Source organism: Hirundo rustica, chromosome 1, assembly GCF_015227805.2.
Source record: "Hirundo rustica isolate bHirRus1 chromosome 1, bHirRus1.pri.v3, whole genome shotgun sequence".
NCBI lineage: Eukaryota > Metazoa > Chordata > Aves > Passeriformes > Hirundinidae > Hirundo > Hirundo rustica.
In genome coordinates, this window is record NC_053450.1 from 24,637,551 (window position 1) to 24,662,960 (window position 25,410).

Below are 25,410 nucleotides of genomic sequence, written 5' to 3' on the forward strand. Positions count from 1 at the left end.
TGCGTGTTTTAATTTGTCTGTTTTATGTACTTTTATATATATATTTAATGTAATGGTTTGTTCTTTGTACCCCCCTGTTCAGTTAATGGTTTTAACCTGTTTACCACTTTGAGAGCCCTTTCCGTTAAATGTCAATCATCCCTTCCCCTTTGTTCCAAGTTGTCAATCCCCTCTCTCTCCCCTTGGGCACCCCGTCTATCACTCCAGGACCCTTCCCTGGCTTCTGGAAAGCTCCAGGGAGGGCGTCGAGTGATAGGCTGGGTGCCTGGAAATCCCCTCCCAGCATTTCGTGATTGGTTCCCGGTTTCATGGTTACTCCCCTTGTTACACCCCCCGTCAATTTTGATTCATTACTACAGAAGAGACCACACCTACTTTGTTTCCCTTTTAAGCTCATACACACCTGATCTCGCCGTCTCTTCTGGGCGGTGGGTCAGAGAGTGCTGAGCCCCGTGCTGCCTCTCCCCCTGAATAAAATCCTGTTTAACTGAGCCCAGAGGAGTCCGCCTTTTGATTAGCTGCCGTGGGTTGCATTTGTCATCTGCTGGCCGTCGCTGTGTGGGGAACCAAGACCCACAGGGAGGAGGTGGCTCGCCTGGCTTGCCACCCCGACCTCACACGTTGCCGCGGTGCACGAGACTGAGCTAGCCCGTGGCCGCGCTCATCAGCGCGAGGAACAGCACCGCGACATCTCCCTGCAAAGCTTTCCTTACTACCCTAGGCCACCACCACTATGGCACTGCCTCTCCTCTCCCATCACTTGATGCACCTGCTGCACCCTGGCTGCCCTGCTGAGTGGCTCCACATCTTTTATAGCACATCATATAGATGGCACACCGTGTCTTTTATAGATTATTGAGGCTTTGAGAAATTAATAGTATGGCCTGGTGAAGCTGCTTTTCTTTCTTTCTTTCTGACCCAATCTGGACTCTAATAAAAAGCCACCTAGCTTATAAATTAAAGCAAACAGAGAGCAAGTGGTTTCTCTTGGCAGAACATTTCATGCAAATGAGCTAAGGAAAACAAGACCCTTACAATTTATCATTAGATTGGAAATCATGCAATGTGACTACAGCCTTATTCCAGTCTGGGATGTTTTCCCTGACCCTGTTTTATCAGCTCTGTACTTGGAATTCTGATGGACAGCAACTAGTACGTGCTGCAGACTACAGTTCTGTGAGCATGTTTAGTAATGAGCACACCACCACAGGAGAAAATTGGGCCACCAGAAATCATAGTCTGGAGGCAAAAAGATTTCCCTTTCATTAAACTAACAGCAGAAGCTCTACTGATCTTTTCCCTGCAAGCTGTCACTCTTGGATGTTTCTACAGACTTTCCAAACTGCTATGTTGCAGTAAATAGCAAATAAAATAATTTGGCCCAGTCATCATTTGGATCTATGGAGTTTTAACATCTCAGAAAGCTCCTAACAATCAGACAAGCTCAACAGATTTTTAAGGAAGTGTAATCAAAAGGCTGGAGGATGTGTTAGAAGTATGAGCTCTGCCTGACTCTGCTAGTGCAGATGAAGCCAACTGACAGTGCCTTATAAAGAATATATGTCTCTGTAGCAATACCTTTCATGGAAGAGCACTTGATACTTTCTGATGATGAGCAAAGGGATTGAGCATTGTGGTTTTAGTACAGCAGTCATGAACTCCCAACTATGTGAACTGAACTCAGGGATGTTAACAGACAGATGAAATTTTTGACTGATACTTGATAGTTGTTGCTACCAAAAGATCAGTATTTTTTTGAACCTTTGCAGCTAATTTTGGGATTTTTGTTTGTTTTGGGGTTTTTGTTTTTGTTTTTTTTTCTGTAAGAGGACACTCATTAGAACAGGTGAATCATTTGCTAATAAGCTGTGTTCTCCAGAGATAAACATTTGTCACTACATATTTATAGTTTTTTACATTTGATTTTTGTGAAGCATGATATAAAACAGTAACTGTGGACTTCTACTGTACAGGGTGGGTTTATTCCAGGGATGATTCTGCATGAGTCAATGCTGATCCTGTAGAGCATGTTTTAAAACTGCTCAGTTGGACTTACCATCAGAGAAGACACAGTTGTTGTATGGCAAGGGTGCCTTTGCTGTGTTGCATGTATAGTTCCAAAATCACAGCTTGCTCTTTGGATCATCCAGAAAGACAGGGGGAGAGAAACTGCTGGGTATATAGACTGTGATTGCTTATTTTAACTCAATATAAAACATAAGAATACAAGACTTCTGACAGCTTTAAAGCTCAGCAATCTCCAATATGTTGATTCTGCTATTCTATACATTTAATTTTCTTTTTAAAATGTATCATATTTCTCCAAGCAGTGATTTGCTTTTCAAATTATCGTTGCCTAGCTAAGACTTGTGTACCAGGTGCCATGTAAAAGCATGTTAAAAGTAGATAAAAGCAATTTATCCTGCCCTCTAATTAGAGATGTCTTGTCTTTACCACTGACAATAGCAGCATGCAGCTGTGGCAGAGGAGAGATAATAGCACCAGAGCAGAGAGAAATTAAAGATAGGTTATCATATGCTGGCTGATGTAGAGTGTCATCTCTCCATTGCATTGCTAAGATGGTCCTTAGGAAGAATACTAACTCAGCTCTTGGCCTGACTCAAGCAGATTTATTTTAGTTATTAAATCCAAGGTAAGATTTTATTATAATGAGGCAAAGGGGGCAGAATAATAATGTCTCCATTAAATACACAGAAAGAGAATGTGACTCGCTGTGATTACTGTATCAATAAATACATGCACGCCACATCTCAGTATGTGCTGGATCTTTATGAGGGTGGGACTAAGATTCATTTTGCCCTGCATAGAGCTCCTCTTCAGATGAAGTGAATGAGTGCCAGGGGGGTCATATAGTGGGATAGATGGTGGCATGTCTGCTGGATGATGTAAAGGGTACCTTTTAGTTCAGCATGAGGCTCAAAATGAATGAGGAGAGGGTGGCATAAGCCTGCGCAGATATTCTCATTTTTATATCTTGATGCCTCAATATATTACGTACAGGGAGTCTGCACTGGAAAAATGATGTGGAGAAAGGAAACTTCATCAGGATTAGGACTGAGCAACGTCTCAAGAACTGCAGAGGGGCTTGATGTGGGGCACCCAGCCAGGAGAAACTCAGTAAGAGTAGATCTAAAGAGAGGATCTGTTTTGGTTTTAGAGATCAGATTTCCTCATATTGTTGCAATACTGGGGTAAGATTCCTAAGTCCTTACCACAAAACTGTAGTCTCCAAATTATGGAGGAGTTAAAGAACTTGTTCTTTGTCTCCAGCAAGATGCTAACAGGGTAGTCATCATCTCTGCACTTTGTCCAGGTGAGAAAAGGTCTAAGACCAAGGCTAAAACTCACTTCTGAGGTAAAAAGTAGTGATGGAGAAAGGCCATGTTCAAGGATGTGGTGGAGAGAATCAGATCATGACTAGGAAATGGGCTAGATCATGCCTCAGTCGTCTGTACTCATGCCATCACTGACATATGTCTGCACTTCAGAGTTAACTCACGTCGGATCTCATGAACTGGATGACACGGAACATGGTACTGAGGAAGCATTTCACATCCTAGGTCCTGATTGCAAGAGATGGATATTATGCATCTTTCCAATGTTCTAGATATATGTGCAGACATAATAAAACTGAAAGAATGCGCTTTACCTCCAGAAACTTCACAGACAACACCAAGCTGGACAGGAGTGTTGATCTGCTGCAGGGTAGGAAGGCTCTGCAGGGTGGAGGGCTCAGGAGAGGGTGGATCAGTGGGCTGAGGTCAATGGTGTGAGGCTCAACAAGGTGAAGTGCTGAGTCCTGCACTTAGGTCACAACAACCTCTTACAGTGCTACAGGTTTGGGAATGAGGAATGAGGACAAAGAGCTGCCTGGCAGAAGAGGCCTTGGGTGTGCTGGTCTACAGCCAGCTGAACATAAACAAGCATGTACCCAGGTGGCCAGGAAGACAATGGCATCCTGGCTTGTACCAGGAATTGTGTGGCCAGCAGGACCAGGGCAGTGATTGTCCCTCTGTACTGGGCACTGGTGAGGCCACACTGCAAGTGCTGTGTCACTCAATTCAGGAAGGACACTGAGGTGCCTGGAGTGTGTCCAGAGAAGGGCAGCAGAGCTGGTGAAGGGTCTGGAGAACAAGTCCTGTGAGGAGCAGATGAGGGAGTTGACGTTGTTTAGCTGGAGGAAAGGAGGCTCAGGGTGACCTTATCACCCTCTTCACCTACCTGAAAGGAGGTTGTAGCCAGGCATGAGCCAGCCTCTTCTGCCTGGTAAAAAGCGATAGGATAAGATCAAATTACCTCAAGTTGCACCAGGGGATGTTTAGATTAAGAAAAACTTCTTCACTGAAAGGGTGGTTGGATATTGAGACAGGCTGCCCAGGAACGTAGTGGATTCACCATCCCTGGAAGCATTCAAAAGGCATTGTGGATTTGAGGACATGCTTTAGAGGTGAACACAGAAGTGTTAACAGCTGGACTTGATCTTAGAGGTCTTTTCTAGCCCTGATGAGTCTATAATTCTATATCAAGTCACAAAATCAATTTTAGTGTACAGAATTCAGAATCAAGAATGACTTCTGCAAATCTAAGCACACTTCCAGAATGAGTAAAGCTTGCATTGACATTAAATAAATTTGGGGGAAAAAGTTTGCTTATGCACAACATGCATAAAATTGTGGATTTCCCTCTATTGCTCTTGCAGTGTGATGCCTGAGAACGGTGCTTATAACTCACCTCACGCCATGGTATTGCATGTACTCTGCACAGAAGTATTTTTTCCACTCTGACTTGTCTAGCTTTTGATTAAAGGAAAAAAGAAATCAAGATATACCCCTCTACTTCTCTTGCTGTATCAGATACAGACATAGATTAACTTTTAACATGACTTGTTGACTTGTTTTAACATGTTAGTAATGCCACTTGCAGTACTTGAAATTTTCTCCAAAGATTTAACAAATAATATTTTAGTGCTAGTGGGCAGAGCTGGAGGGGAAACTGCAGCCAAAAATCAGTTTAACTGATTTGATATACACTGGTAGATTTCTCCAGATCTTTCACCTGACTAGGTTCTATCAGGGATTGACAAAGATCAAATTCATTCTATATTAATTAAAATGTTGACATTTCTGCTGAGTATAAGTAATTCCTTTATAGGGATATTGCCTCTGAAGGGGACTGGAGATAAATCTGGTACACATGCTCTCAACTGTGGAATGATCTCCTTGGATTATTAAACCTGAGATCTGTTTTCTGTTTTGAGAGAACATGAATTTAAGCACTGAAATCAATGAGTTCATCCATTTCTACATTGATGGTGCAATGCAGAGAATAGGTTCAAAAGTCTTAAATTTGTATTTATATAGTATCTGAAGTATGGTAAAATTTTATCCTATAATTTCATATTTATATCCTGTGATTCTGACTTTATAAAAATAATTTTACATGATACCCAGTTGGATTATAATGTGTACTGCAGAACCATAGCTAGGCTTTCAGTTAATGGCCTCATGCTGCTGCTTGTTCTTACTGGGGAATTGTTTAGATTCTCCAGGGTCACAGAATCTTCATGGTTTAAATAGCAGTTAGGTCACTGATGCTGGTATACCTGTAAGGTTACATTGCTTAACAGACAAATTTTTCTTCGGCTGCTGTTATTTCCTTTTGTTTGCCTAGTGAATTTGTGTTTGTAAAGGTTTATGATGCTGGCAGCATTGGGAATAAGAGTTTCACATGTCTCTAAGTCACCAACACTGTGAATTGCTGTGACCCTCCAAGATATCATGCTTTTAGGATCTCTGCCTCCTAAAAGCTGTTGAGCCTATGAGGTAACTTCAGTTCATCCTCTTACCCAACCAATTTAAGGATTGCTGGTGTGACCATGTTTCCCCTTGCAACCAGCATGCCTCTATAATGCAGGTCAATTGCTGAAGTAGCAGGGGAAGAAGGAAGGAAGGGGATGTATCCCATGAACTAAGACAATGGTAATGCATGCAATTGCCCAGCATGGAGGGCAGGGAAGCCTCTGTGACTCTAACCTGGGAGGACTGAAATCCCAGGAAGCAGATGGAGAGTGGATGAGCGAGCTCATGGGGCAGTGGGGGACAGTCACCAGAAGTAGGGAGCTTACATGGAGATCCATCTCTGGAGCAAGTAAGTCAAGGTGGAGAAGAGAGGAAAACAGACTGTGATGGGAGTGGAGGCACAATGGTAAAGCAAAGGCTAAAAATGAGAGACAGGGAAGAAAGGGAGAAAAGTATTCAGTCAACTCAGTAGATGAGAAAGGGAAAGGAAACTAAGTCTGTATTCTTAGGCTGGGACAAATGAACCTTGGTACACAACAAGGACAGTGATAGCTTTCTGCCGCCTCAACAAATTTTTTAAGTATAGTGTTACCCAATGTGAACTGGCTTCCCAAGATGTCAGCAGATGTTTGACTGAGGCTGTATCCACCTTCTGTTCACTTCAAACTTGCCAAAGAAACACAGTAGGCAACTGCCTACAGGAGATGATTGCTGAAGCAGTAAAATAGCCACGACCTTCTTGACTTCACTTCTAGACCTGCCATGGGTGCTGCCACCAGGAAAGTGCCCGGATTTGTGGGGCCAAGATGACTACTGAAGGCAAGGGCATTCTCCTGCTAATATCAGTCCATAGCTCAACCTTTCCCTTGTTCATACTAGTGGCAGGAATGTCAAATTTTCCTCCGCATTGGCCTCACTCTGCTGCTCCCAGTCCTAGGATCCTTGATTTGTCCAGATCCTTGAAAAGTCCTGTGTGAGGAGTGAAACCAAATTTTCATACATTCTGAAAAGGTGTAATCCAGTTTCTGCCTTCTTCCATGCTTCTTACATTGACTGTGGGAAAAATGCTACTCAGTCTGGGAAAGGAACCTTCTGTGATCAGAGAAGCTGCCTTTGTGATTATTTCATGTCGTTGAAGTGGCATAGACAGAAGGAGCTGAGCTAGTTCAAAGGGGCTATCATCAACAGGGTCCATGGTTTTGTAACTGCCAGCAATTTCTTTTCTGCTGTCTAGGAGTCAAAAGCAGATCATTTTGGATGTGAGAGAAGATGACACTGCCAGTATCATGTATATATTTATACTTTTAATGTATATATTGGGTCTGGAAATGAGGAGTCCGAACTGGTGACTCCAGCTCCAGCTTTGGTTTGTGTTGTGAGTTTGCATTCATCTTTGAAGTCTGGTCTTTTAGAATGGAGTGTGTGCAAACTGAAGCACCTTTGTGAGGCTAATTTGGAATAAAAACAGGGTAACAGCTGCCCAGAAATATATGAATCTGGTTGGCTTAATGAACAAGCAGCTAACTTGTACTTATAATTCCATCAGCTGCACACTTGCCAGGTCTAAGGCTCCATTTTCTGTAAGTGGGAGGCATGACTCTTTCAAGAGGATGCTTAATAATGTGGATTAAAAGCAACAAGAAAATAAGATAGCAACTAATTTTCTTCAATGGTGGACTTTGAATCTAAATCAATTCCTATTCATAAAATATTTTAGACTTTTGTGCAGAAGTGTAAATTTTATGGAGCAAAGATATATATATATATATATGTAATTGGTGAAGTGCAATATTTCCGTACACAGAATATTTTATTGAGCTCTCTAATGGACTAGGTAAATGGATTGCCCCATAAAAAGTTTACTAAGGCAATAAAAAGATCAAAGACATTTTTCACATTGCATCTCCAAACATCTAATCCACTGAAGTTTAAGAGTTGTAATGTGACCTTCCAGCCTTGGAAAACTTGTTACGATGACTAATTGTCCTGCTTTGCACTTTCAAAAGGTGATGACTGTATATAGAAGTTGAGATCTAAAGGAGAATAGGAGTGAAGTGTGTGTATGAGAGAGAGGCAGAAAACCAATTCTGTAAACAGCCAAAGGAGAAAGTTATAGTCACAGACTATAATTAAGGTCTAATGAAAGAAAAATAGACATGACACAAACAAAAGGCAGAAGACTTGATTATAACAGGAGGGTGGAGAACATAGCAATGAAAGGCAATGTCCTACTACAAACAGAATAAAGAGAACAAATAGAACAAGAATTGGTGTCTTGTGAAGAAAGCCAAATATGTGTGCAACCCATTTACACTGCAGGAACTGAAATCAGAAATCGCATATATATTTTTGTTGATGATGATGAAGATTTTGTCATCTAGAAGATAAATAAATGTGCCAATTGCTAGCAAATAGTTTTTGTCACAATTTTGTCCTCCCCAGTACTGTTACGTGTTCACGTAAAGTGAGTCTGTGAGCTGGCATTATATGCAGTGAAGACTCATCCTGAGCAACTGTACGGAGGAACAGAGCTTTAAGCTGGCACAGCTCTCACAGACAGCAGCTTTCCTCTGTCATGCCTCAGGAGGGAAGCTACCAACATCAGGATGCTCCATCACCAGTCCACCTGCCTGGACCACAGCATGTGGATGTGGATACAGGACACTGATGCAGGCTGTGTGCGGGGCTCCTCAGAAGCAGCCCCCAAGAGAACAAGCTGATGGGCTGGGGCTCACTGGCAGAAAGGAGCAGATCACTGCACAGCACAAGCTGATGGGCTGGGGCTCACTGGCAGAAAGGAGCAGATCACTGCACAGCACCAGCTGACAGCTGCAGTGGAAGCCCTGAGCACAGAGGAGCTCATGGGATACCTCTTGTCAGGTTCTGGTTTTCCTCTACAGTGAACAGCCAAGCTGCAGCATGGGCACAGAAGAATGTTAAAGCTGCTCCCCAGATAGCATGGGAAAAGTGAAACCATTTTTCTCGAGGCTCTCAGGGAGAGAATGGCTTTGCCCAAAGTTTGGTCCATAGTTCCCAGAACTCTTAAATGCTGAGCATCTTCTGCAATGCCCTCTACATCTTCTGCAAGCTGTGAGTCTCCTCAGCTTCCCAGGGTTTCAGTGAGAGCCAAGAATACTCAGTACCTCTTCACACAAAGCACCCTGGAAAGTCAGGTTCCTGGATGAAGTGCATGCCTCTTGGGCAGTTGTAGGTGTTCCTTCTGTCTGCTCAAGCAGAAGTGTGTTCAACAAATCATACATAATAATGTCAAATTATTAATAACTTGTGAAATTTCTTGAGTGCTTTGGGAATATTTTCCTAATGTTTTATGCAAACTACTTTGCTTGTTTCTTTGAGAGCCTGTATTTGTTTATTGAGTCACTGATAATTTCCAGGACAAAATGAGCCTATTTAATATAAAAAAATCTATTAGTCCATGCAGTAGAAGTTGTAATTTTTTTCAAAAAATTAGGAGTATTTCTTTGTACTGGAGAAAAGACCACACAGGCTTTAACCAAGTGAAAACAGCTGTGTACAATCTCTGGTACTTGCTTTGCAGGATCACATCTGTGTGGTCAGCATGTGCTGCAATACTGTGAGCAGACTATTTATAGATCAGCTGTTTAGATGTGGTGATCTGTCTGAAAGTGTCAGTAGCTGCTCTGTTTGTTCACTTGCTTTTCATATTATATTTGGTCTGATTGTTAAAAAGAGTTTGAAATGCAGATATGGCTTTTGTTTATTTTGTCTCCCAGTGTTCACTAAATATTCAGCCAGTGTATTTTCTGAATATCCAGTCCTACTCTGGGAATGGCATGAAGGGTGCACACTCCACTTTTCTAGTGAAATTCAGTATATAGAAGGTCTTTATAATGCCTGTTTCCTACTTTGTTTCCATTTAGACTGTGTCAGGCTTTTTGTACTGTGCAGGGGCTGTGTTCTTGCAGAGGATAATGCTTAGCATGTGTATCCAAGGTGAGTTTCCATTGTACTCTATCAGATTGCATCAGACTTTCAAACAAATTCAGTCCTGGGACTGAGTATTTCCAGAGCCTTGGCTGCCTCCTCCTATCTAATGAGAATACCTCATGTATTTTATTAGATAACTGCCTTGAGAAATATATAATTTTGCAGGATCTCATTCTTTAATAGGCATTATACTGCTGAGGTTGTGCTATAAAAACTTTTAAATGGATAATGGATAGCAAAGGTTTGCAAAATTGCCCCTGAAAAAGCATTATTTTCTCAGGTCAATTCAGTGAAGAAATACCGAATGTAAAGACATCTGGTTTTCTGTCTTCAGATTAACAAAGACATGAAAAGGCCAAGAAGCAGAGTTGCACCATTACTACAGTTTGCAAATGGCTGTGGTCACTCTGTTGTGTCCCACGCTGGGGTTAGAAGGCAAACACATGGAAGAGTGTCACACGAAGGGTGAAGGCACAGGTCAAACACATGCATAGAAGGGCTGAGAAGTAACTTGAATGTTTCTTCATTAATTGAAAGACCAGTATAACACGAGGATGACATTATGAAGGTATCCTAGCAACTATGTTTTCAGAACAGCCATGGCCTGTAATATTGCAGGGAATGCCAGCCGCATTTTATTAATGCAAGTGTGTGAGAGCAGATAATTTTAATTAATAAAACTTAATGGCAAGCTCCTAATGCAGAAATTTGATAAGCCCCCTATTGTGGGCACCATTGCTACAGTTCTGTAGAGCTTTTAGAGTTTCCTAAATCTGAAATTATGAACTAGCCCTAGACATGTTAAGATGATCCTTATGCTATTCTTATTTTGGAACATAAGCATGGTTGTAGACCAGGACCTCCTGCCCTTGCTATAATAATGTGGAAAACACGAACAAGAAGGGGAAATGTTTGCTGTTCAAGGGGGCTCTGCAGTGACACCTGAGTGTTGCCTCCTGAGCATGGCAGGCGAGGGGCTGGGGCAGGGCACCGGCTGGCTGGGAGCGGGCGGGGTGGAGCTGAGGGATTGAGCTGCTGTGCCAGCAGCACACATGGGTGTTGCACAGTGGCAGCCAAGTTTGTTCCTGGGCCAAGCAGCTGTCATTTAAAGAGCAACAAATGGTTCGTTGTAGAGCAGATGGAATAGAGAGTTGACCCTTTAATTTATTCACATGGATGTGTGTATAAAGACAAGATTCATACAAAATTCAAAAGTAAAAAAAAAAAAAAAAACCAAAACCCAAAACAAGAAAGGCTTCATTACCCAGGTTATTCCATGTGCACAGTGGCAGAAAAAAATAAACTCAGTCTTTTAGCTGGCGTAATTCAGGTTAGTTTTACAAAACTTATGTTGCTATAGTGGATTTCTGCCAACTTCTGCCAGCTGATGATCTGGCTGATTATGTCTGGTAATTTGTTTGTAACGTCCATAATGCCTTCTTAGACATTTTAGCTCTGGAGATGGTTTGTTGGATTCCACATGCTCTGGGATGATTACAAATTTTTATGTTCTGAGTGAGCCAGGTCAAACCACTGCTGCTGGCTTTCCCTGTCAGTGTGTTCCATCAAGACGTTTCCATTTGCAGTTCAGCCAGTTCAGTACAGGCATGCAAATGCCAGCCAAATTTGGAGGAGGCACATCCCTCAGGTCTCTGGAAAACATCTTCCTGAGATGAAACCCAGCATTGTGTTCTGGTGTGAGCCCCTTAGATCCATTTATCATCACAGACAAGGGGACAGTTCTCATGGGAGAGCAGGAGTGGGGGGCTCCCAGACCCATCCTTTCCACATCCTGTCAAGACCACATCCTTTCCACAAATTGTCCTGCACCCTTGCTAACTTAAGAACGGGACAAATTTGGCATCACTCTGTGGACCAGATCATCAGATCACTGGCTGAATGTAGACTATAGTTCGGGAATTGCTGTTGTAAATTTATTTATGAACCAGTGGAAAACTGGGGAATTGGCTGCAGGGCTTAGTTGTTTTCATTGGACTGTCTCTGAATTTACATGTTTTGTAAATACTTAGCAAAGATAATTTAATTGAGGGAGGTATAAATGGGCCACTGTGTTTGAAACTGCTTTGTGAATGAGGCAGATATATGGAGATATCCCCTATAGTTGTGCTAAGGTTCCACATGGATCATATGTACATCTCTGAGAGCCTGTAGAAAGCACCACAGCACACACAAGCAACCCTTCCAGTGGTCAGAAATACGTCTGAGTCTTTGCACAGCTGGCATGGCATTGCCACTGTCACAGGCTAGCCAGTTCAAGAGGTTTTGGTTGGGTTTTTTTACAAAACATCGGTGGTGGCTGTTTCAGTATGCTGCATGAACACTGGAGGCAGCTTTCTCACACGGCTGGAGGATTCACTTCATGTTTTGCTTTCCACAAATATTTTCTTAACATATAACAGAGTTCACATAAAAATGCACAGAAGGGAGGATTTGAACCCAACCTAAAGGTGAGGTTCTGCCCCATGCAGTAGGTGAGATGGGATTTCATAAAGGTATGAAACTCCTACAATGCAAGGATACAGTGCAAGGCATGGAGCTCGTACTTTTTTATTGTGTAAAGCAAGGGCTGTTGATCGGATCAGGCTCCACGCGCTATCCTATGAAGCTGAACATTCTACAGTTGTTGTTAGGGATTTCTGGTTAATTAAAGAAGCCAAAGCAACATTTCCTTGGGTTAAAATAAATATTGCTTGTATGGAAATTACTCATTCTCAATGTAGAATGGCCAACAATGAAAATTTTCACAAACAAGATTGGCAAACACAGCAATTTGAAAGTCTTGTAAGCTAAATCATGGAAAACCTTCTACACTTAACAATTTGCCTTTGCATCATTTTAATTTGATGTTAGCTACTTTTCTGATTTTCTTTTTCTATTCACTGCTGTAATGAAAAATTAACTATCATAGGCATTTTAGGAGTTGAAACACATATTTTTGAGAAGTCCTTCTTTATTGTTATATTTCTGTACCTTTTGGGACACAACTTTTGTTTTAGCTGAACCCTATTACATCTTAGAATATTTACCTCATAAAATATTTAGTCCAACTCTTTTTTTTACCTTCTATAATTTCTGTAGGAAAACTGTAGAGTACAACTCTATTTTCTGCACTCTTTTGAGCTTGATGGAATCCAGTCTGCAGTGCTTAGACCATTGTCTGAGGCAATGGCTGAGCCATTGCAGAGGATGGATGAGAATTTGCGGAAGAATAATGTCTTCCAGGGGATGGAATAGGGCCAGGGCTTACCCTGGGAAATTAGATCCATCAGCATTACTTCATATCTTAGGAAAAGCGCTCAAGACTACATGAAAGAAAAAGCATGGGTTGTTTTGCTACATTTTTCATTTTTAAAGGCTGGAGTTAATTTATTTGAATCAATTTTCTTGAAGTATATTAGGGTTTTTTTTATTATTTGTTTGTTTGTTTGTGTGTGTGTGTGGTATTTTATTTCACGCTTCTGTCAGGGTGAAGGAAGGAACACTGAGGGGAATAGCTAATGTGTCTTTCTTCCTAAGGTAAACTTCTGGAGCCCTAGGCCCCAACTCAGATGCAATTGTTTAAAATTTGCTGTTGTCCAGTAATATTTGTGTTTATAATACAAAAATATTAATACAAGCAATCTCTTTTCCAACTGCTGATCCAGTTAAGTAACTCTGCAGTTGATTTTATTGTCAGAAAGTTTTCAGCCCTAATTTGGTGGATAAACCCTCACCCCTCCTTCTTCTGTGGAAGTATTTGTGATACCTTGTTTTGTTAAAGAATACAATTTATTATTTATTATGTACAAACAATGCAATATTTTATTTGAAAATTAATTTTAATAGAAATATGTAACACTTATGCCTAATGCTTACAAGGTTGTGGTTTTTTAGCTGTTAAATTGTTTCCTAAACATAATTGTTAATGCTAGATCAACCGAGCAAATGTTTTGTGAGGCTGAGCATCCTTATCTTTTAATCTGAAAGATTTTATAAACCAGTTTTATTTTGTTGATTTGCAAAATGAAAAAAAAAAGTTTATTAACACTTGAAAAATGTGACTGGAATAATAATGTTGATCTGTTTACAATATATTTCATCACAAAGTGCTAAACAGAGAAAGAAAATAAGAAGTTAGCGAGAAAGATAGTACATATTTTAGCAAGTATAGATTATTCCTTTCTGTTTTATCAAATCTGTTTTTTAATTTCCACATATTTTGGTATTTATTAACATAATATAAATGTCTAACAGGTCTATTGCCAAAGAACAGTAGAGATCTTGGGGTGGAATGCTAGCCAACACCAATTTCTGCTAACATTGCAGTCAGCAACAATGCTGTACTTGCTGAGAGACTCTCTCTCCCTGAAAACCAGTCTGACCAGAAAAAGAAAATTCCTAGAGATAAGAATAAAAGCACAGCGATTGAAAGATTTGCTCACAGCTATGAAGACACAAGCTGAGTCAAAATGCAAAAGCTGATCTGTCCCCTGCACTTTAGCACAATGCCCTATGGAACTTTGCCTTTACAGCTCCTTTGGCACCTAATTAGAGATGGTTGAGAAGCTGATGGGTTAATTCCTGCCACAAAGCTTTGAACTGAGACGTTTTCCTTCAGAAATCTTCCTGAATTTGCTGAAGCACTGAGCCATGCTGCCCTTTTCAAGCAAAGCCTTGTGCAAAAATGAGCTTGTGACTTAGTTAACTATTTCTGCAGGGGGCAGTGGTTTCTCACCTCTTCTGTCCCCCCTTCGAAGACAATTCCAAACAATAGTGTGGACGGAGAGGGACAAGAACCCCATGAGAGAGCTGCGCTCAGAAATGGGCACTTGCCATAGCAACTAACTTTATTTCCTGTAGGGGGCTTTCCCCGTTTTTCTGGTGGTTTCAGGGTCCTTTTCTCCCCTGCACAGCTCTGAGCCAAGCCGAAGGAAGAGACGGAGTTCTCAGGTTTAGATTTTTCAATGTTGCATACTTCGTTTATTTTTTCTTATCTTACAATTTTCTCAGAGTCCAACAAGATGTTCGCAGCTGCACGGATTCCTCACATCTCACCCCGAGCTGGGTTGTCCCTATCTTTTATACTAATTACTACGTATTTCTTATTTACTATTTCTTACCAGTGTCTATCACTATTACTAAAAAGATCATCTTTACTTTGACCCAATCCTCACTAACTACTTTGTGCCACGTCAATGCAGCAACGGAGTGAGGGAAGGAGAAGGAGAAGGAGAAGGAGAAGGAGAAGGAGAAGGAGAAGGAGAAGGAGAAGGAGAAGGAGAAGGAGAAGGAGAAGGAGAAGGAGAAGGAGAAGGAGAAGGAGAAGGAGAAGGAGAAGGAGAAGGAGAAGGAGAAGGAGAAGGAGACAACGCCCCAGATTCTCCATCTTGTCCCCATTCACTTCAATGCTAGGAACCTAAATTTACTATTTTCTCACCCTGTGATAAGCTAAACTGCTATTTTTCACATTCTTGTGGCCTGTAAACCTTCTCTCAGTGTAGGAAGTTTTTCCCATGGACTGAGATCAAAGCCAGTGTCTCTCTGAGCTCTGGGCTGGGGTCCCAGACCCCCCTGCCCAGGTCCCTGACCCTCCAGGGCAGCCAAAGGAATGCCCTGGACTCCAACAATTTCGCACTGAAACAGTGAAACATGAAATGAAATTGTGTCAGCAGCAAAGAGTGAAGTATTTTGCGGTTGGATGGCCGCAGCCCAAGGTTTCTGGCCTTCTCCTGGAATGGGTGGTGGGCCTCCAGCCCCCGAAGGCACAGAGGAACGTGAGAGCCCCACTGCTGCCTTGAATCATCACCCTGAGAGGCCACACCAGAGCTGGTTCTGACTGTGTACTGCTGATAAAGGTCCCTGTGAAACAAACAGGCAGTATTGGTGTTATTATTGGCAATATTATAAAGTCATCAAAAACCAAGACAAAATGCCAGCATGCTTTCTCTGTTTCCCAAATCTCCCATATCTGTCTGGCCTAGGTTTTATGCTAATTTCTTCTGAAGATGTACCTGGCTTGTTTGGACGCTGGAACTGTAGTAATTGTAACTGAAGCCTTGACATCCCCATGTAGCTCCGCTGCTGGTGGATATCTCTTTGCAAATTGTCCAGATCATGAGACCTTGAAATTAATTTATATTTTGAGCTATAACTGCTATGTAACAGGATACACTTCAGCTGGCAGATGACGTAGATGCTGGTGTGTCTCTAAGTAGTATCTGAATATGTAGAGAAAGCCCAAGCTGGATTGTCATAATTTCACTGTTCATGAGTCTCTGGTCCTTTGCTTTTTAGTGTTGCTTTTAAAACACAAGCTCTGTATCTCAGGGGTGTACTTCTCCCTTCCTCCTTTCATGATCTTCCTATGTGATCTAGGGCATGTTTCTGTGTGGGTGGGATTACCTCCTCTTCACTTTGTTGTTTACAATTGCAATGTTTTGCATTGTTTTGTGTTGAAAGGAAAGAGGGGAAAAAAAAAAAAAAAAAAAAGACACAGCAAAACTGGAAATGTCTGATCAGCTTCCAGAATGATCTGGCAGCTGGTATTTTCTTCCCCATTTTCTATAGTCTTTGTTTTAGATACAGTATTAATAATAAAAATAACAGGGAAAAACCTCTGGAGCTTTTGGTTGTATTCATCTTTTTTCAGTGCCCGCTGGCACTATAAACATATTTTGACTTCTGACTTGGAAATAAACTTTCTAGGATATAACATCTTTGCGTTCTGTACTTGAATCTACACCATACTATGAAGCCTTTCAGAAAGCACTGAGACATAAGGTTTTATGGATTGATTAGTCTTTTTTTAAATTGTGTATGATATTGCAAACTCTAGTGTGCTGTCTGAATGCTCACTGAGAATAAACATTTGAGTAAGTGACACTTTTTTCCAAAACACTAAGACCATTTGCTCCTAATGAAAAGAATACTGACTAGGATTTCCAAATTTTGGGGGGACCCAAGTCCCATTGAAAGTAGTTCACCTTAAAACACTTCTGTCATTCTGACTGAGCTTGTGGCTTGTGGCAGAATTGTGAAAGACTGAATTCAAAAAATGCAAATCTCTGAAACAATCTTGTAAGAATTCTTGGAACTGCAAGCATGCTTAATACTCATATTTAACTTTCAACAATGTCTTATATGATGCTACAAAACAGCAGTGGAACCACTTGCTTTAGCCCAAAATACCATAAATGTATTTCTGCTGTCTTTGGATTTTGATGTAAACTTTATCTGAAACTTTAGTTTCTGAGTCTGTTGCAGTGCCAAAAGAGGCATGGGTGAGTTTCCTTCACCAAGGAGACCTCCCTGCTGTCCTGCACCAAGTGAAATGTGTGACTTGTCACTTCAGTGAGAACACTCACACCTGGGACCCTGTGACTGAACCTGTGGAGATCTGAAATGTGTCTGAAAATAATAGAGTGAAAAGAAATCAAGTCCTGATATGATAGCAAAGCAAGTTTGCTTCTGGAGTGTATTGAAAACAATAGAAAAAGTTCCTGTTTGCTCCAGACTGCTTTTTTCTACAAGGTTTGCAGTTTTTTTCCTCTTGATAGTGTTTTAAAATAATAAGAAACTCAGTGACTAACCCAAAGAAGTGATAATAGATTTTCTTGCATTATAACAGTGTGTAGCATAATGCCATCACTGAAAACCAATTTTATATTTGGACAGTTTGTTTTTAGAATTTCTTGAGAGGAAATTTAAAAAGGCTAATTTCCATTATTTCTATTTTACAAATTTTAAAATATTTCCTTTTTTCATTTTCAATAGTACTGTATAAAAGTTGTCCTATTCATATGTTCTGTTCACTAGGTATAAATTTTTCTTTCTAATAATTCCTTGACAGGATCTATTTACTGTTATTCAATCAGCTGTATTCTTACAACAGTGCTGCTCTAAATCACTCTGTACTTGTGGCTATTTCCTACAAAATCATCAAATACTTACAGTTCAGAGTTATGACACTCTTGAGGGATTTGAAACCATCTCAAGACTGCAGAGAACCAAAAGGAGTCAAAGATGACAGTCCTGCTTAGGTGATGAAGCATAAAGAATTTTCTCAGTGCTGTAGACTTATTAATCACAAACAACACTTCCTAAATCAGATGTATTTTAATATAGGAAAAAAAATGCTCCTGACAATTTATTTCTTTTGTCATGGTGCCTAGCACAGGCAAATAGTAATACTTAATTAAAAAATAAAGATATTCTGAATGCTCTTTTGTGTACTGTAGTTGAATTCTAACTCCTGTCCTAAGTAACATGCACAAATCATGTGTAAATGTTGTCATCTGGCAAACACTGTCAGTCTCTATCTTCCAATAGAATAAATATATTTAAAGAACATGGATGTTAAATGTGTGCTATGTTCTAATTCTACTTAAATAATATATGTACTTTACTTAAATAATATATGTACACACATATTAAATTCTTCCCAGCAGCAACAAAAAAACTGAATGAAAATATAAATCTCACTTTTACTTCTACAGAAAATGCTATAGTAATAAAGTCATGTGATAAAGTCTTGCCAGTTAATGAAATGGAATATCTCATTATAATGATAATTTTTAAAAAGTCCAAAATGTAAATTCATACACCTTGTCTTTATCGAGTATCTTTCTCTGCTTGTGCATTTAGTTTCATTTATTTGTTTTTCATACTGTCAAGGAGGTACATAGCATGACTTGGAAAATATTGATCCAGGCAGTCCAGCTGGAAAAAAAAAAAAAAAAAAATTTAAAAACATATTTATGAATAACATTCAGCAAGGTTTTCATGAAAATAGATCTGTCAAAAATTGGATTGTTAAATTCACGAAGTGGATTGATAAGAAAAACATTCTGAAATAACAAATACCCATAAAGAATCTAGTGTCCCACAATATTTTGGTATAATACAGTATATGCGATACATACAGCAAATATTGTACAGGTTAAGCCTAGTTACCAACAGAATGTAAAAGGCAATTGTAAACTGAAATCACTGTCTGACAGGAGGTTTCTAGTGGGTCCCTCTGGGATTTATTCTCTGTCTACATACACTGTCCTTGGTGGTGTTAGGAAAAAGAGTATGAGATCATTGCTCTTAATATTAGCAAGTGATTAAAAAATAAAAGGTAAATAGAAAATATTGATGGGGACTGATAAGATATGCTGGGAAAATGAGCTCATTGTAACACAAGTGAATGTCAAGTCATGTTTCCAGGAACAAAGAAACCAATCTTAAAATAGGATTTCCTCCTGCAAATATGTCCTCTAGGACTAGGAAAGATGGAGGAGATATGGAGATATTAGTATAAACAGCTAGATCTGCATGAAACAACAGCATGATGTAAAGCCACTTGGGGATATATGAACTGAGAGACAATGTTACCATATTGATAACAATACTATGATTAATGCTGGATATGTCACTGCAGTATTGTTGACTGTACTACATAAAGGAAACTAGAAGATGCAGAGATCAGTGCAAAATTAGTCTGGTAGCTGAAATAGTTCTATAGTGCACTGGTTCTTAAAAATCCATAACTCCTTAGCACAGTCAAGTCAATTTTAAGGAATAACTTGGTATCTCAATCTAATGAATGTAAAAAATGGTGCAACTATAGCAATTCTTTGGACAGTATCCAAAGTAAGTAGAAAGTACAGCTTTTAAGTAAGAAAATACCTTATAGAGTGGTTTTTGTCTTCACATTTTCAATTGCATGAGTGTTTTTAAACCAACTTTTTAAAGTGTGCTTCTCAATGTACCTAAAAAAGAGGGAAGGCCTGACTCAAGACTTCACCAATAGGACTGTCTACCTCCTGCAAGGCTACCTCTGACTGCAGAATCAATAGCTGTTTCCTTGAGAAAAGAGCTCGGAAACAGGACTGTGCTGATGTACTGCTCTGCACTTCTTCCCTCTTCCTGGTCTTGCTGCTTTAAAACTTGGCTCCCTGGTTTTGCTCTTAGTTCCTTGGAGACTACACTGGACTGCTGGGTTCAGTGTCTGTCTTCAGAGGGACATAAATTCAAATACATTCTTGTCTTAACATCCAAAAAATGAATTAATTATAAAAGAATACATTTTGTACATATTTTTAAATCTGTATTTTAAGTCTTTTTTCTTTGACCTGGTTTTGTTTGGTTTGTTGGTTTGTTTGTTTGTTTTTGTTTGTTGGTTGTTTTTTTAAATATTCAGTGAGATTAAAAATGCCTAATTTATTTTCATGCTGTATGAAACACTGAGTTCCATACCAGGAATGGTATGGAACTCTTGGGACAGCAATGATAAGAAAGAAAACTTTTTGACTGGTATACTGGGTGACTGTACATGAAGTCATGGAAATAAAATCAAGTAACATATGTATGCATGCACTTAAGTCCCTAAGGTGTTTTCAGAACAAGCCCATTCTATAAAAGCCTTTTTTAATATGTTTCTTCATAATTTTGTCTTCAAATGCCATCTGACTTTAATAAAAATGCCCTGGCTGCTTTACAGGGCATAACGTACTGTTCCTAGCAGCCTTGTGCAAACAGCAGCATTTTTATAGCATTCTCTGATAATCTTTCAGAGCTGAGCACAGTTCCTGATAAACTGGTGTTATTCTACCAGGTTGATTGTGAGCAGTATTAAACAGGTAACATGGTATAAAACATGACCAGGATTTTACCTGCGGAAAATTTTAGACAAAGTGTGAAAATTTATATTTGAGTAGAGAAGAATTATTCTTCATGTGATTTTTTTTTTTTCCATAGGAGTCACTAATCCTAAGGACTATAAAAAACGTTGTGTGTATTCTAAATATTCTGTTCTGTTAATGCACAGATTTTAGCAAACATTTGCAATAGTGATGTTTATAAATTTTTTGTCATCAATTAAAAGATGGTTTTGCAATATTTTCCTCTGATTCCTGGGCTTTTTTTATTGTTTACTGGTCTCTGTTGTGTGATGTTTCTTTCAGAAGGTGTGCTATGCACAATAAAATTCTGTATAAAATTTTATTGTATTGGTGCATATTTTCCCAAGAAGTTGCATTCAAAATAATATTCAAACTCTACCACCAAATACTGCAGTTTGATAATGTTCAACTGCAAAGACACTGTTTTAGCCCAATATAGATGCTCAAATAAAAATTAGTAATTAGCACAGCCCATGCTGTCCACAGAACAGACTGTATCTGTGATGTTTTTATTTGTATGCGGCTCAGTATTTTTCTCTTCCATGTCTAAATTCTGTAGTGAAGTAGGAAGGCCATTGTGCAAAAACTTAGCCCCATATTCTTGGTTCCTTTTGCAGACTTTACATTTGTACTTGTAGAGGAATCTGAGGCAAGGCTTGCATAGGTAGCTGGAAATCTCTCTGCCAAGATGCTGCAGAACCTAATAGTCAGCAAAAGTCAGCAACTTCTGACATGGCTATACAAAATTCTGCTCACACACTTCACAGATCATCCCCTTTCTCTAAATGTCTTTTTGCTGCCAATTCATATGGAAAAGGTTTTCTAATTCCGCAGTTGTAAACTAAGGCCTGTGAAAGTATAACAGCTCATTTGGCTTTTGTTGTTGTTGTTGTCTTTCCCTCTTGCAAGTGTATGTCTAATATTCTGCTCAGCTTAAGCTCTTGCATTATTTCCTTCCACTAAATCTCAATTGGAGTGTCTTCTCACAGGTATGCCTTGCATTTTTCCACTTTTAATCTTATTTTCTTGCTCCTCTTCTTAGCTGATTGATGTCATATTAAATTTTTTCCTCTCTATCCTCCCACCTCAGTGTAATCTTTGATTTTCATTTATATGCTACATCATGAATGATAACATCAAATATGCCTAGACTGAGTACTTACCCCTGCAGTACCCCAGATGAAACCTCTCCCTCCCCTGAACTGATACATGGTCATTTATCATTCCCCTTTGTAATTCTCCTGGAAAGGTTAGATCTAATGGCTTTCTAAGCAAACACATAAAACCTTAACTTCCCTATCAGAAGTGAAGTGGTGGAAGACAGAGTTAGGACTGTCTTTCATCAACGTAATATTTATAGCCAAGCAAATGAACATTTCAGCTCTGCAAATCCTAAATTTGTTGCCAGACAGTATCTGGAGATTGTTTTGCATGTTTTGATTAAATGCAGATTCCTTAAACGTTTTTTATTGGTTTTTTGTTGGTTTTTTTGGGTTTTTTTTGTTGGTGGGGGTTTTTTTGTTTTTGTTTTTGGTTTTTGTTTTTGTTGGTTTTTTTGTTGTGTTTTTGGTTTTTTGGGGTTTTTGTTGTTGTTGTTGTTTGTTGGTTTTTTGTTTTTTTTTTTTTTTACAAAGCCAGGGTCCTGTTGTTGTTCTTGTTCTTTGTTTTCTCTGGTAAGGGTCTGTGATGAATGAGATGTCCAATTAATGACCCACATCACTGAATGTAAAAAGTCTCTTTGTTCATGAATATAGCAGTTCACTTAAATTGACTTTTTACAACAGTTCTGAGGCAAAATCTCAACCTTTGCTCAAACCAGACACCTAGGAGGCATGAAAAAACAATTCTCAAGCTTTAAAACAACTTGGATTTTTTAGATATGTGGGGTTTTTTGTTTTTTTTTTTGTTTTAAATCTTTCAGTCGGCCAGAAGCTGGACACAGAGAAAAGAGGTAATATTTGAATAAATAAGATTTACCCTTTAATATGTCCAGATTGATTTACTGATGTCTGTTTCCATGCTATTTGAAAAGAACATGCTTGATTCATAATCACGTGAAAAAGAAGGAGCTGGCCATTTGCAATACTTGAGCAATTGTATTATCAAAATTTCAATGGAAAATTAAGTGCTTTTTACTGCTCTCAAAAAGAGATGAGTTTCTTGTGGATTTGAGACAAATATAAGAATGAAAAGAAACCCGAATCAGGAAGAGACCAAACTGAAAAAAATACTTTTGTCTTTTCGAGCTGAAACTTCTTGCTGAATTGGAATCACCCTTTGGTGTTTCTCAGAGAACCCCTGGGATACACCTGGCTCATTGGAGAGAGCCTCGTGCCCCCTGAAGCAGCTCTTGACCCATGCAAGGGAGCCAGAAATTAAACTTTGAATGAAGCCACAGGTTTTACCAGGCTTGAAAAGACAAAATAATTTTACAATTCAATAGCTCTCACCAATGTAGCCTGATGAATTTCCAGTAACCCTTTCATATGACTCATGCAATCAAACATTGAGAATGGACAAAGGTATTTGCCCTGAAATACTGGAGGTTTATGAGCTCCATCAATATTTTTTGCTGGTGTAGTGTTTAATCAAAAGCAAATGACCATCAATTTTTTTATTGTGAATTGCAACAAAAAAAGGCCTTATGTTAAAGAAAAAAATATAAATTCTAGGTTTTGTTGGTGGGTCCCATGGATCAGATTGGTGCTGGAGAACAAACTGGCTCAGATGTCTGTAGGAGCATTTGTGCCCTTGTGGATTCTGTCCAGCTGTGAAGGGTTGTGCTGTTTTGTGCCCAAATTAGACCCCAATCGTACCCACCCCGACGCAGGAGGGCACCATCCGGGGGGGGGAGGGGGAAGGGGGGGCGGAGCTTACTGTGCTGTGGGTGTGGCTAAGTGGTACTCTAGAACACACATCACCACTGGGGGCAAGGCCTCGGGAAGAAAATGAGCCTGCCCCCAGAGCGGGTGCCATTTTCTCTCTTTGTTGCAGGCAGAGTGTTGGGATTTGCCCCTGTGGATCTGGTCCTTCTGCTGCCTTGCAGGTCCCTCTGCATGTCGCAGTGTCCACCGTGCGCGTGGAAGTGCAGGCTCACGGGCTAACTCAGTTCCTCACTGCGGCACACGCACTTTTAGGTAGGAGTCACTAGTTCGACTGGCTCCCTCCTCCCTGTGGGATCTTGGTTCCCCACACCCTGTGACGGACTTGATGGTAGTCACGACCACGGTGACGGACAGAAAGGCGACTCTCTGAGTAGGGTTAACAGGGTTTTATTGAGGGGGAGACCAAACGGGAACTCCACACCTGACCACTGCTACTCAGGAGAGACCCTGAGCAGTGGTTGTGCAGTAACTTTAAACGGGGGGAGAAACAAGAGGTGGTAACAACAGATTAACCAACCAGGCTAACTCAGGGTGGAACTAGGGGTGTAAACATTCAGCAGGGGAACCACTCCGTGATGGGGGAAAGGGGATTTCCCGGGCACCAGCCTATCACTTGACACCCTCCCTGGAACTTTCCAGAATCCGGGGAAGGGTCCCAAAGTGACAGACAGGGCGCCCAAGGAGAGAGAGAGAGAGAGGGGATTGACAGCAATATATAACAAACATAAGGGGTAAGAACCATTGGGAAGAACGGGGGTACAGGGAACGAACAATTTTTCAAAACTTATTATAAAAAACTGTAAATTAATTATATAAAACACTTAAAAACCTAATAAAATAACTTTTGCACTACCACATCTGCACTTCTCTCCATAACGCTGTTAGAGGATGTGGTGCTGAAAGGAAAGTGGCGAAACGCAAGTCGATGGGTGTTGGATGGCAGCACCAGCAGGGAACGGACTGGTGGGGGTGATTCCCAGTCCAGCTGAGCTGAGCCAAATCCAGCCAAGCTGAGCTGAAAGGAGCACAGCAGAGCAGTAGGAAAGCAGTGGCAACCTGTGGGAATGACCTCCAGCATGGTGTGAAGATATAAAACTCCAGAACAGGCGCATGTGCAAAACTGAGCCCAGCAGAGCAGCGACACTGCCCAGCTTGGAAGATGTAGCTTTTAGGGGTTTCTCACTGTTTTTTGCTGTTTTGGGCTGGGAGGGGCAGAACACTAGCTGTGGGAGCTCCCTCTCACCCTCACCATCTTGCCTTTGTTCCTGATGGATGTGTGCCAGGGTGCACAGGAGGTCCTTAAAGTGCCTTTGTTCCTGGCTGCTACATGCCACAGTGTGCAGCAATGGTTGCCATTGTATCTTTGTCTGGGGAAGCCAACCTGCGACCTACAGAGAGAGTCCATTGTCTTGGTTTTGTTCTTGGTGGCGAACAACTTTTTTGAGGATAAAACACCTTCTGTTTTTGTATACTTTTGTAATTAATATTGCTGGTGTTACTGCAAGTTTCTTATTCCATTGGTTTTTGCCTTCAGTAAATTATCTCAACCCACAGCCTCTGCTTCTGTTCCTTCCTCACTGGAAGGTGTGGGGAAGAAGGGGAGCAGCTTATTTGAAGGTTAAATTCCTGCTGGTGTTAAACCACCACACCTTCATCCCGCTTTCTGCACGGCTAGTCCTGCACTGCCTTCTGTGCTGCAGCCAAGAGGCAGTCAGCCCCCAGCAAGCTCCCACAATCCTCACCATGGAAGGCACTTGGTGGGTGCCTTCATCACCCCCGGATGGGTCAGACAAGGCCATGTTGAGGCACTGATGATTCTCAAGACAGCTTCTCCTTCATACAGCAGCAGATTATGGAAAAAAATGCACAACATGACCCCAGAAACAGACTAAAGTTGGGTGTGACACCAGATTTTGAAGGGTTTAATGATTAATTTGGACACTTAGGGGACAAAATCTGATTCTTACCTCTGATTGATGATTTCATCTTCCCAAACGTATCCACATGCATGATACCTATTACAAATAATAAGTATTAATTATACTCCCTTATGATAATTCCTTAATAATT